Genomic DNA, 15,077 nt, shown 5'->3' on the forward strand with positions numbered 1-15,077 from the left:
TTGTAAACATATTTTCACCAAAAGAAGGAGTACCTAAAAGCATAAGGGAATATGAACAGGTATAAAGGGAGAAATTGACAGTAATACAATAAGAGTAGGGGATTTTAACACCCCACTTGCATTCATAGATAATTCAGACAGAAAATCAATAAGGAAACACTGGTCTTAAACAACACATTAGTTGAGATGAACTTAAAAGATATATAGAGAACATTCTATCCAAAAGGAGCAGAATACACATCCTTTACAAGTACCCCTGAAATATTCTCCAGGATATATCATATACTAGGGCAAAATTGATATCTCAACAATTTAGGAGGATTGAAATCATGTCAAACATTTGTTCTGGCCACAATGCTATGAGACTAGGAATAAACTACAAGAAAAAAAACACAAACATGTGGAGGTTACACAATGTGCTACTAAACAACCTCACTGAAGAAATTAAAGAGGAATTCAAAAATACCTAGAGACAAATGAAAATGGAAACACAAAGAGCCAAATTCAGCAAACACAATTGCAGCACACACAGTTCTAAGAGGGAAGGTTATAGTGATACACACCTACCTCAGGAAAAAATAAATTCAAATAAGCAACTAAATACTACACCTAAAGAAATTAGAAAAAGAACAAACAAAGAACAAAGTTAGTAGAAGAAAAGAAAACATAAAGATCAGAGCAGAAATAAAATAGACTAAAAAATGATACAAAAGACCAATAAACTAAAAGCTGGTTCTTTGAAAAGATAAACAAAATTGATAAACCTTTAACCAGACTTATCAAGAACAAAAGATAATGAACTCAAATTACCAATACCAAAATAAGAAATGAAAAAGGAGATTTTACAACTGATACAATTCAAATACAAATAATCAGAAGATTACTATGAATAATCATACGTCAATAAAAATGGGCAATCTACAAGAAATTGATAAGTTTCTAGAAAGGTACAATCTCTCAAGACTGAATCAAGGAGAAACAGAAAATATGAACAGACCGATTAACAGTGATATAATTAAATCAGTTCAAAACAAAAACAAAAAAAACCCAAAACTCTCCCACCCAACAAAATGGAGGACCAGAGAGCTTCACAGGTGAATTCTACAAAACATTTAATGAAGAGTTAATGCCTATCCTTTTATAAATATACCAAAAAGTTGAAGAGGAAGGAATGCTTCCAAACTCATTCTACACAACCAGTATCACCCTGATTCCCAAACCAGACCAAGATACCACAAAAAATATATATAGAGAGAGAACAATATCATTGATGAGCATAGGTGCAAAATTTTTCATCAATATGTTAGCAAACTGAATTCAGCAATTAAAATCAAACAACGTGATACACCGTATCACAATGTGATACGTAGCAAACCGAAGGACAAAAATCCTGATATCGTCTAACTAGATGTAAAAAAGCTTTGACAAAATTCAATATATATTTATAAAAAAAAAAAACTTTCAATTAAGTGGGTATAAAGGGAACATACCTCAGCATAATAAAGATCACATGAAAAACCTGCAGTCGACAATACTTAGCAGTGAAAAGCTGAAAACATTTCTTCTAAAATCAGGAGCACAACAAGGATGCCCATTCTTGCTACTTTTATTCAACATATTATTGGAAGTTCTAGTGACATTAATAAGAAAAAAAAAGAAATAAAATGAATCTGAATTGGAAAGGAAAAAGAAAAACTATCACTGATTGCAAATGACATGATGCTACATACAGAAAATCCTAAAGAGTCCACCAAAAATATATTAAAACTAATAAATGAATTCAGTAAATTTTCAGAATACAAATTATACACAGAAATCTGTTGTGTTTTTGTATATTAATTAACTATCAGAAAGAGAAATTAAGAAAAAATTGCATCAAATATTTTAAAAAATATCTAGGAATAAGTTTAACTAAAGAGTTGAAAGACCTGTACTCTGAAAACTGTAAGACATTGACAAAAAAACCTGAAGATGACACAAACAAATGGAAAGATATATTGTGCTCAGGGATTAGAAGAATTAATATTGTCAAAAATGACCATGCTACTCAAGGTAATCTGCAGATTTAATCAGTTCTAATCAAAATACTAATGGCATTTTCACAGAACTAAAACAAAGAATTCTAAAATTTGTATTCAATCACAAATGACCTTGAATAGCTAAAACAATCTTGAGAAAAAAGAACAAAACTGACAGTATCACACTCCCTAATTTCCAACTATACTAGAGAGTTACAGTAATCAATCAAAACAGTATGGTACTGCCACATAACCAGGCACATATATCAGTAAAACCAAATAGAGAGCCTAGAAATGAACCCACATTATATAGTCAATTAATCTATGACAAAGGAGGCTAGAATATACACAGGGAAAAAAAAAACAGCCTCTTTAATAAATGGTGCTGGGAAAACTGGACTGCTACATGCAAAAAATCAAGCTGAGCTACGTTCTCATACCATATAGAAAAATAAACTTAAAATGGATTAAAGCCTTAAATGTAAGATTTGAAAACATAAAATTCCTAGAAGAAATTATAGGCAGTACACTCTTTGACATATTTAGCAATATTAGGACTCTTAGCAATATTTTTTGTATCTGTCTCCTCAAGCAAAGGAAACAAATCAAAACTAAATAAGTGGGACTACCTCAAAGTAGAAGGCTTCACAGCAAAGGAAACTATCAGCAAAACAAAAAGGCAGCTTACTAAAAAGGGGAAATATATTTGCAAATAACATGAGTGGTAGGGGTGAATATAAAAAATATACAAAGAATTCATACAACTCAATTTAACAAAAACAGTTTAAAAAATGGGCAGAGGAAATGAAATTTTTCCAAAGAAGACATACAGATAGCCAACAAGCACATAGAAAAAATGCTTAACATAATTAATTCTCAGGGAAATGAAAATCAAAACCAAAATAAGATACCAGCTCACACCTGTTAGAATGGCTATTTTTAAAATAAATAAGTAAGTAAGTAAATAAATAAATAAATAAATAACATGTCAAAAATGTGGAGAAAAGCAAACCTTCTTGAACTTTTACTGGGATTATAAATTGGTGCAGCCACTATTGTAAACATTATGGGGTTCCTTAAACAATTAAAATAGAACTGCCATATGGTACACCAATTTCACTTCTGAGTGTTCACCCCAAAAAACCAAAAACATTAATTCAAAAAGACATATGCAACTCAGTGCTCAATACAGCACTATTTACAATAGCCAAACATGGAAACAAACTAAATGTCCATCAACAGATGAATGGATAAATATATGGTGTATATATACAATGGAATACTACTCAGACATAAAGAAATAATGAAATCTGGCTATTTGTGACAGCATAGATGGACCTGGAGATTATTATACTAAGCAAAGTAAGAAAGAGAAAGACAAATACTGCATGGTCTCACTTATACATGGAATGTAAAAAACACATTAAATAAGAAAAACAAAATTAAAACAGACTCATAGATAAAGAGAACAAACTGGTGTTTGCTAGAAAGTAGGGTGTCAGGGAGATGGGCAAAACAAGTGAAAGGAATTAAGACATATAAACCTCCAGTAATATAATAAATAAGTCACAGGGACACAACATACTGCATAGAGAATGTGGTCAATAATATGGTAATAGCTTTGTAATGGGACAGAGGGTTACTAGACTTATCGTGATGATCATTCTGTAATGTACATAAATACCGAATCACTATGTAGTAAACTGAAACTAGCATAATATTGCATGGCAATTTTATTTCAATCAAAAATAAATAATAAATATGAAATAGAAAAATAAATATATCTTCTCTATAGTATCTGTGGCAGTTTTTCAACCAGACTCTCCCTGTACATTCTCCTAGTAAATGCTTATTTCATCTCGTACAGTTCTGTTACTGTAACATTTTTTAAGGCTGAAGTAATGACTCTTCAAATGGAGGTTTGTTTGCTCTACTTTTACCCTTCTATGTAATTAAATATAAATGTTTGGTGAACTTTCTGATATTTAAAGAAAGCTGTCCCAAATTTTCATATATTTTCATCTTTAGGTCAAACTACACAACTTCAGCTTCTTTAGCCATTTCATATGATTAAGTTTCTAAATGCTGCATGATCTTTCTCCAGATGCATGTCCTCTTCCCTCAATGAAATCTGGAAATGTATATCCAGTTACATTGATATGCCTAAATTGAAAGCAATAATCCAGATGTGTCCTGACAGTATAGCACTCTTGTTAATAATCAATTGGCCATAGGTTTAAGGGCTTATTTCTGCACTCTCAATTTTATTACACTGATCCATAAATCTAGCCTGATGGCATTCATCACCCCACTAGTTTCATTACTATAGCTTTGTAGTAGTTTCAAAACAGGAAGTGTGAGTCCTCCAACTTTATTTTTCTTTTTTCAAGATTATTTTGGTTATTCCCTGAAGTTCCATATCAGTTTTGGCAGTTTGATAATTTCTGAAAAACAAACAAGCATAAAAACATCTGGGATTTTGAAGGGGGTTACATTGAATCTCTAGAGTATATTGGAGAATAGCAGCGTTTTATCAGTATTAAAGCAATCTCCTGATCCATAATATGGGATGACATTCAATTTAGTTATCTTTTTTAATCTCTTTCAACAATGATTGTGATATTCAGTGTACAAATCTTTACTGTCTCGTTAAATTTATTCTTATTTGAAGTTTGTTGAACTTCATGTATAGTAACATTAATGCTTTTATAATCAAATTTGTGAAAATGTAAGCCCTTACAGCTTCAACTTCTGATACTCCCATTAGGCATATGCTGGTGCATATACTGATGTTCAACACTTCTATGAGGCTCTGTTTATTTTCTTCATTCTTTTCTCTTTCTGTTCTTCAGAATGAAAAATCTCTAATGATCTGTCAATATTTTATTCTTCAGCTTAAATCTACTATTGAGCCTTTCTAGTGAATTTTTCGTCTTTATTATTAGACTTTTCAGCTCCAGCATTTCCATTTGGTTCTTTTTTTTTTTTTTTAATTTGTATTTCTTTACTAATATTCTTTATGAGACATTGTTAAAATATATTCTTTACTGCTTTAAACATGGATTCCTTTTGCTGTTTGAAGATATTTATAATAACTGCTTATTCTGGGTTCTCTCAAAGGCAGTTTCTATAGACTACTTATATTTTTTTTCCTTGCATGGGTGACCTTTTTCTGCTTGTTTACATGTCTCATTTTGTTGTTGTTAAAAACTGAGCATGTCAGAGAATATCTCTAAATAACTCTGCATGTGAAACCCCACTCCCCTCTGGAGCTTCTTGTTGCCATTTATGTTGCTTGCTCAATTAATTGTTTAGTGACTTGAATGGACTATTTCAGTGAGGTCTATTTCCTCTGAAGTGTCACAGTGTACAGGGTGGAGTCGAATGTATAGTCACAATCAACATGGGATGGCAGTGATTTTTTCAGGGTTCTCATTGGCTGTCTCTCCCTGATCTCCCTTTTAAGTTTTAGCTGATCCACTGCCATTGGTATTACACTCAGCTCTAACCCTCAATAATTATCAGATGACTGCTGTTTTTGATTACTGTTTTCGACAATGTCTTAAGACATATGTTGTTCAATAGTCTGACCCAGTTCAATCTAGGCCCCTTTATGACCAGTCTTTGAGCTTTGTTCTGAGCTCAGGAAGATTCTTCTTGGTTGGTTATTTCCCTGATTCTCTTTGTTAACACTCTAGTTCTTTTATACTTTAACATTGTGCTATCATGGAACTACTTGACTCCTCTTAATTTCTTTTATCCAAAATCTCCATTGCTTTCACCAGTGCCCTCAGACTTTAACTTCCTGGAGCTCTGTTCCAAATAAAGTCAGTCCATTTAGGGAAAGCTACTGATCTCTGTCTTAAGATCTACATTTCCTTCTCAGCAAAACATCTGTACCATTGCTTTGGAGCTGGGGAGAGATTAATGCCCATTCCTCCCCAGTGACACCATACACTACAAGCAGGGTACTAGGCAGAGATGGTAGCCCCTGCTTCTCTTGACTTGGCTCTCCTGATGGGGTCCTCTGTCCTACAAGCAAACTAAGGTGATGGCAATTCAGGATTAGATGTTCAGATTTCTGTACTTGGCGTAGAGTTTCTATCCCATGGATTGTGGATGGGAGGGGAAGGGAGCCACAGATCCCACAGTTGCTCTTTGGAGTAAAGCTTCTATGACACTGAGCTGGGAAGGATGATAAATCTTGGCAGCCTGTCTCTCTTGAGGAGGTACCATAGCCCCTGACTGGTAGCCGGGGAAGAAGGGTCCTCATATTCTTGCTTGCAGCTGCCAAGAATAGAACTTCCGTCTTGCTGAGCTGGGTCGGGGAGAGAGCTGTTTGCATCTCAGATGTCAGACTCTTGCTGTTCTTACCTTATTTAGTAGACTTTTTTGAATAAATATTTATCCATTTGCCATTTGTCCTTTGGACAATTTCTAGCATTTTTAAAAAGTCTTAAATAAATATTTTAAATAATTTTCACCAGTCAAGGTTGTTTTGCTGGAGAGAGATACCTTAGAAATCCTCATGTTGCTATTCTGGAAATGTGCATCCCGTGGTAAACATTCTATTGTACGAATATAACCCCTATTATTTATTCATCTTCTTATTGATGGATATTTATGAGTTTGAGAAATGTTCTCTTTTAATGGCATATATCACCGTGTGCATATGTGCAAAATCACTCCTAAGGTATAAGCCTGGAGATAGATTGGCTCTGGTGTATTGCCCATTTTTATTGGTTTTTATTAAACTCAAATTTTGATTAGCAATTTTCTAATTATCTCAAATGAGTTATAATTTATATTACCACTAATAAAATTTTAGAATAGTTTTAAAAAGAGGAAGGCATGGGGTGAGCTTCACATTTGCCTCTTTGCCCATGAATCATTTGCTGATTTGCTGAGGGGACTAAGAGGTTGAAAGAAGCAGCTTTAGGCTTACATTAGCCTCAATGATCTTAGGTGATAGAAGTTGGAATTCAAGGCTCCCAGGGCACCTGGATATTGAGGATTCAAGCTATAGAGGAAGGAACCATAGATTATAAAATTGTTATGTTCTCTTCTCCTTCAGAAACTTGCTGAATCCTGTTATATGGCATGAGACAAGTGTTTGAGAAATAAGACAAAATTAGATGCTTGAAGGTTAAATCAGTAATCAAAGACGTCAGCATTTTTCAGACCTCATTTTAACTTCAAAGGAGACAGGTGTTGAATTTCAGGGCAAGACAAGATGAAGGAACACTGGTAAATACTCATGCTATTACTGAGCACTATGGCAGTAAGGGCAAACTAGAAATGATTGATCTCTACAAAATCTGAATCCTAGCCTGGACTGTATCAAGGTGATGTGCTTTTGCTCAAAGAGCCTAAACATCACCTAGTACCTCTTATATTTTAATACTGATTGTCTAGTATTTTCTCAAAAGTTACCAGGCATTCAAGTAAGCAGGGCCAAATGACAAACAAGAGAAAAAAAGACAATAGAGAGAGAGTCAAAATTCATACAGAAAGCAACTTTAAAATAATTATGATTAAATTGTTCCAGAACATAGAAAGATGAAAAAAGAATGAAAGAGAACTTCACCAGAGAATCTAAGTGTATATACACTAATATGTATAAAATAGATAACTAATAAGAACCTGTTGTATAAAAATAAATAAAATGAAACTCAAATAAAAAATAATAAAAAAAAAAATTTTAAACCAACAAATTAAAAGGCTACAAATAAAAAATCCAATCATGGAAATAAAAATGTAATAGATGTATTTCATAGTATGTTAAAGCTGAGGAAAAGAAAAGTAAGCTGGAGGATATGTTAGGAGAAAGTATATGAATTGAAACACAGAAAGAGAAAAAGGAGAAATACAGTAAAACTTGTAAAAGAAATCTGGGGCATGTTGCAAAAGCTTAATATACATAAATTTGAGTACCAGAAAGAGACAAAAGAATGTCAGCATGCTGTGGTAAAAATCCAGAAAATGAAATGGAGTGAAAATATATTAAAAGTAGTTAGCACTGGTGGGTCCACAGTTTAACTTCAAAGGAGCAAGTATAAAACTGACAATGAACTGCTCACAATAAAGAATGAAAACAGAACAACATAGGAAAATGCTTTAAAAGATGGAGGGATAGCAACTATCAATCTCAAATTTTAAATTCAGAAAAAATGTCAAAACAATGCCTATATAAACATATTTTCAACCAGAAAAAAATTTTAATATTTTTCCAGTAAAACCACACTAAAAATGAAAATAAGTTTACATGAACAGAGAGAAAGAGGAAAAAAAAAAAAAAAAGCTGAAGAAAGTTCTTCAGGAAATACGAAAATGATATAAAAATAGAAACATGAAAATATAAAAGGGAATGAGAAGAATGCAAACATAGAAAAGTGACAAATGGGACAGAACAGAAAATTCAGAAATAAATCCACATATTTATGGTCATATAATTAATAAAAACAATATGCCCTAAAGCATAGGCACTGATAATCTTTTCATTAAGCTGTCCTGAATCTACTGGATATTTGCATTTATAAAAATAATAATAAATCTTTTTCTGTATCATATAAAATATTCAAAGGAATATAGATATAAATGTGAAAGGCAAAACAATAAAGCTTCAAAACAACATGAGAATATCTTCATGAACTCAGTGTTGGCTAAATTTCTAAAGCAGTATTTCAGCCTTAAAAGAAAAAATAAAACCTAAAGGAGACTTTATTAAATTTAGTCAAAAGGTAGTATTAAGGAGAAACAAACACATCATAGAACTGTTGCAATTCTATTTAATTTCAATTCTTTTAAAATGAAGATTAAAAATTATCTTCATCTTAAATAGGATTTCCAAACTTTATTTATTGTATCAGCCGAAATGCAAATTTTTATTTTGTTCTAAGCTGGCTCCAATATACTTTACATTTCTACCAAGTGAAGAAATGGGCAATGTGAGCATTTCTATCCCAGACTTTACTAGGGAAGGGTATGGTAAATTATGCTTTATCCAGTGGTGTTCTGTTGACTTTGTGATTGTATCTTCAGCCCTAAATAGTAGGCATGTGTGCACTGAACCAAAAAATAACTCATTTTAAACTCATAACTCATTTACTTTTACCATGTCTCTCTTCTCTGTAAGACAGAGAATGCCAGCAATGGTTCACAAAATTGGCAGTTACAAGAAGAGAAAGCTTGGTGAAATGTAAAACAAAAAAATGTGACAGTGTTTTAGAAAAGGAGAGGAAATTCCTATAGACAACAGAGCCATTCTTATAATATTGTCTTGAGATCAGACAAGATACTAAATCCAAACTTCACACAGGTTAAATAACTGGAAAAATAAATTAAATTTTGATTAAAAACTACATTATAACAGTGACATTTGTAATTATTGGACTATGCATTCATATAAAGGAAAGTATACAGAGTACTCTGGAAATGTTAGCTAAAAGGAGATACATAGTAATGCTATAAACAATTGTATGCCAACAGTTTAGATGGCTTCAAAATTGATACTGAGTATTATATCTCAGTTGGGCTGAGCGTTTCTAAATTCAGAGGATTATTTTCAGAAAGCAAATTAACCTTTTAGGGTTTTAATTCAGCTCAGGGCAAGGTCAGTGAACCCAGAGATTCTATGATACAGTTAAAAACATTTTCTTTTCTTTTAGTCCCAAGGTAATGTAGTTAAAAATTAAACCCAAAATTTGATACTGTGGCTACAGAACTACAATGTAACTTGAATTCACATTCTCACCAAGTCCTTAACTGAAAGTTATGACATAAATTTGAAGGAATGGGTCCCAGAGTGTTTGAATGGAGATATTTTGTGGAAACAAATTTGAGACCTCCTTTACCAGCCCTTCCTCTCATGACTGACAATAGTAAAGTTAATAGAAAACTACAGCAACTCAATACAACTCTATTCTTCAAGAATAAAGGATTGATTTACTCTGCAGATTAGGTAGTTTTCTGCTCAGGGTCTCATTAGGCTAAAATTAAGGTGTTGGATGGGTCTGTGACCTAATATGAAACTCAGGATCCTCTTCTAAACTCCCTGGTTGTTGTCAGAATTTAGTTTCTTGCAGCCATATGACCACGGCTCTAGCCTGAAAAGGACACCTGCCATTCCATGACATGTGATCTTCACTACAACAGGGAAGTTCGATCCTTCAAGGCCAACCAAGGAGTCTCTGCTGCTGTGAATTTTCATGAATTTTTCTGTTTTTGACTCTAGAACTTATTTACAAAGGGCTCAAGTCATTAGTTTAGACTCACCCAAGATAAATTCCCTTTTTATATCTTAACTGATTAGGAAACTCAATTACATCTGCAAAATCCCTTAACTTTGCCATATAACATAGCCTAATCATAGATATATTCCATGGTATTTACATGCCTCATTGACACTCAAGGGGAAAGAATTATACAGGTCCGTATACTGAGGAGTGGAAATCTTGTGGACTATCTTAGAATTATGGGTGTCAAAGTGAAGCATTTTGTCTCTTTCAGAGATCCTTCTCTGTTATTATTCCCATGTCTTTAGAGCATTTCCCTTGTCATTATGTCATCCAAGTGGGATTGATGCACAAGTTCATAGAATTAATAATGTTTCAATTTTGGAAATCTTTCTTTCTGAAGAACTGAAAGCACTGCCAAATTATGTTATGTCAAAATAAGTGATGCATTTATAAAGTCGTGTTCTCAATGTGATAGCAAGGAAAAGTTTTAGGCATTTGAGAAGTTGAAGGATAAAATATGAAATTGAAACATTGACTTGTTGATGAACATTTTCATTTCTGCAATATATTTCCAACTCATACTCACAGCAGTTGTTCCAAAGCAGAAGGGGTGGAAGGTTGAATCAAATATCTATGATATTATGTTTAAATTGCAGGTATTTATAAAGGTTGTTAATTACATTGTTTAAATTTTCTAGTTATATTCAAAGTTCCCTACTTATTACTACGTGTGCTTAAGCAATAGTGGTCTATCTACAAAATTATGGTGAGCAATAGAGTGCCAGCACCAACCTTGTATGCACAGCATGGAGGGTAGGGTTTATTCCCTAGGCCTTGTATGTAGAACCTTCTTTGCAGTAAACAGGGCAGGAAGGAGCATGCAAGAACTTAAATATTTCATGGGCCATGCACCATCCCCAGGTGCCACCAGGCAGCAGTGGAGGCATCAAGAGCACACAGTCTACAGTCACGGACAGTGCAGGGAGCTGGAGAAATACTTTGAGAAGAGCAAGTACCAAATGCAGGAGTAGTTCAAGAACCAATGGGCTATACAATGGAATATTACTCAGCCATAAAAAGAAACAAAATTGGGTCATTTGTAGAGACGTGGATGGACCTAGAGACTGTCATACAGTCAGAAAGAGAAAAGCAGATACTGTGTATTAACTCATATCATGGCATCTGAAAAAATGGTATAGACGATCTTCTTTACAAAGCAGAAATGGAGACACAGATGTAGAGAACAAACTTATGGACACTAAGGGGGAAAGGGAGGATGGGATGAATTGGGAAATTGAGATTGACTTATATACACTATTGATACTATGTATAAAATCGATACCTAGTGAGAATGTACTGTATAGTCCAGGGAACTCTACTCAGTGCTCTGTGGTGACCTAAATGGAAGGAAATCCAAAAAACAGGGGATATATGTATCCGTCGAGCTGATTCACTTTGCTGTACAGTAGAAACTGACACAACATTGTAAAGCAACTCTATTCCAATAAAAATTTTAAAAAAAAGAAGAAAAACTGATTGGCTAAGCACTCGAGGCAGTAACCAGCTACAGCAATAACACCAGTGATTGCATGGCTGGATCAGGTCATGGAGTTCATGCTGTGCCCTGAAGTCATGTGTTCCTGGGGTGGGACTAGGCTTCTGTAGCCTGCCTCTGCCCAGCCCCTTGGGAGTCTTGCAGGCCATCCACCATCTCCTGCCACGACCAGGCGTGGGGAGTCCCTGTGCAGGGTGCAGAGCAGGGAGGGGAAGCTGCCCCCGCCCCTGTCTGGGACCCCTGGCAGACACTGAGCAATTCTAACTTCACAGGGTGACTCTTACCCCAAGACCCCTTGGGAGGCCCTCTGTGTCCTTCATAATATCTGGGTAGCAAGAGGCTGATGGCTTTGTGGACAAGAACTACTCCAGCCCTGAACCTTACTGAATTTGTCAAGGAGTTTGTCCCTTTAGCACCCTGCAGATCCCCTGGGGAACCAGAGAGGATGGGGTGCTGTCCTGAGCACCGAGTCCACCCAGGTGGCTGAAATGGTGCCTTGATGGTCTTCACTGCTGGTCACTCTGCCACTGCCTGGATGCACCACTGTTTCTTTATCCAAAGGGGTGAAGGTGGACCTTTGCATGTTTTCACTGTGCAACCATACAAACTGTGCTAAGAACTTCCCCTTCCTCTGATTTGGGTGGCACGTGAGGATTTTGTTGATTTCTAAGACTAGGAGTTCTCCGCTTTAGTGTATTCTGCCCATGAGCTTTCTAGAGCGTTGAGCAGTCTTGTTCCAAGTGCTCCTGTTGGTCAACGTCCTTGCCCATGTTTAGGATTATGAGACTTTTAAATGTGTGTCCATATGCTGTCTTTGTTGTGATTTTAATATTAATTCCCATGATGACCGTGAGGTAGAGCAATGCTCATGTGTTACATGGCATTGGGAATCCTCATAAATTGTCTATTTGCCCTTTTTATTGGCCTATTTTTCTAGTTGATTTGATTTTTTGCAAACATTTATGATTTCTTAACATAAAACCACTTGGCAACTAATATGTTGCAAACATTTCTTATTTTACTGCTCATTTTACTGCTGAAGTATATTTTAATGAATAGATACATGTATTCTAATTTTAGTATAATCCATTTCACTACTTCTCTCACCACACATCATTAAAAAATACAGTCACTGTCAACGGATACTTTAACATTAATGCAGAAAAAAGAATATAAAAATAAAATTAAAAAGTAAAGATATACCAAATTCAAAAACTATTTTAAAAATGAGATTCAGTAGTCATAATATTACACTGTCAAATCATTTCAAAGTTCTCTAAATGTTGCCTGCTTGTGAGAGAGTCTTCAACTGAGACAGTTACAATGAGTAGAGTTTGTGCAATGGTCAAATTTCCTTTCTCATTTACTGCTTAGTGTTGTTGCTTTTTCCCATCTTGTTTAAGAAGTAACCATAAATATTCTGTATGAATTACCTAGTAATGCATGACAACACCCACAAATTTACTAGCTTAAAACACCATCATTTATTTCACTCATGAGTTTTAAGCTTGGCATGTACTTTGAACTCCATGCAAAATATTTGCAAAACCAGATGATTCAGATTAAGTCCTAGGGAAAAAGTTATACAATTTGAAGCCTAAAAGCATATACAAAGCAATCGCATAAAAAATGTATATAAACTTATCGAAGAATTGACTCACAAGAAAACCCCAAGTTCAGATTGTTTTAGGGCAATTTTATAAAACCTTCAAAGGACAGAAGATCATGATATTTCATAATAGGTCCAGAGAAGATAAAAAGTTTGAAAATTTCCACATTTCTGAAGAAATTATGACATTCAAAATTTTTTAAATTAATTAATTAATTTATGGCTGCATTGGGTCTCATTGCTGCACGTGGGCTTTTTCTAGTTGTGGCAAGAGGGGGCTACTCTTTGCTGCGGTGCACATGCTTCTCATTGCAGTGGTTTCTCTTGTTGTGGAGCATGGGCTCTAGGAGTGCGGTCTTCAGTAGTTATGGCACGCAGGCTCAGTAGTTATGGCTCATGGGCTGTAGAGCGCAGGCTAAGTTGTTGTGGCGCATGGGCTTAATTGCTCCGCTACATGTGGGACCCTCCCAGACCAGGGCTCGAACCCGTGTCCCCTGCATTGGCAGGCAGATTCTTAACCACTGCACCACCAGGGAAGTCCCTTACATTCAAATTTTAAACTAATAAATATAGCCCCAGATAGATAAACAAGCAGATACTATCTCACTTAAAATATCCATGCAATGAAACCTAAATAAAACACTGGTGAACAGAATTTTTAACATCACATTAAATTATAAATCCTGTGTCATCTTATATGTAATATATACAACAGAGTGGAATGCAGGGATTATTAAATATTAGGAAACCACTTTATATAATTAACTACATTAATGGATCTAAGAAAAATATCATACAGTCATTAATATAGACTGAAAAGATGTTTGATAGTATTATACACAAACACAATACTATCAAAACATTTTTAGTTATACATATTTACATTTAGAAATCTAAATGTTGAGAAGCACAGAGTACCATACTACCATATAACCTGGGGAGTTGAAATACCGTCACAGGCTTTCCTGGGAATGTATATTTAAATAAATATCTGCATGAAAAGCAGAGATTAGCAATGGAGTGATTTGAGGAACCAGCACTCCAAGTAGCAAGAGTGGCATGTGTGAATGGCTTACAAAGGAAATGGGTGCCTAGTATGTCAATTGGACTAAAAGAAAGCCAGTGTTGTGAGGTGGCATAGTCTAAGATCAGATGAGACAAGACTTGTAGTTGTGAAGAGTACACTGACATTTCTGAAGACAATTTAGTAGTGTGTCCTGAAAGCCTTAAATATGCAGATGTTAAACAATAACTCTTTCTATGAGTTATCCTAAGAGATAACTAAAGATAAGCACAGACTTAAGTCTTAAGTAAAGGATATACAACATGGTCTTTACAAAAGTAGAATAGGTAGTCAATAAAGTTGTTGCTCCCATAAGTGAAATAGCTATAGTAATAAACTGTTCTGGAATAAACACTGAAACATATTTGTTATATGTAGTTTGAGTTGGAGAATGGACCCTTCCAAATTCCCAAAAGTTTCTGATAGGATTATATATTTAATTTTCACTGATATTCAAAATGAGATTTTTGTACTTTATATCCAGGCACAATTTGCTAATGGAACCACGTATAAAAAAGACACAATTTTACATTCATTGGTTATGATGAATAATTTCAGTAAATGAAAATGTTCTGTTTTTGTAGTTTGCATATTT

This window comes from Balaenoptera physalus (genome assembly GCF_965194825.1).
Source record: "Balaenoptera physalus genome assembly, chromosome: 9".
Classification (NCBI taxonomy): Eukaryota; Metazoa; Chordata; class Mammalia; order Artiodactyla; family Balaenopteridae; genus Balaenoptera; species Balaenoptera physalus.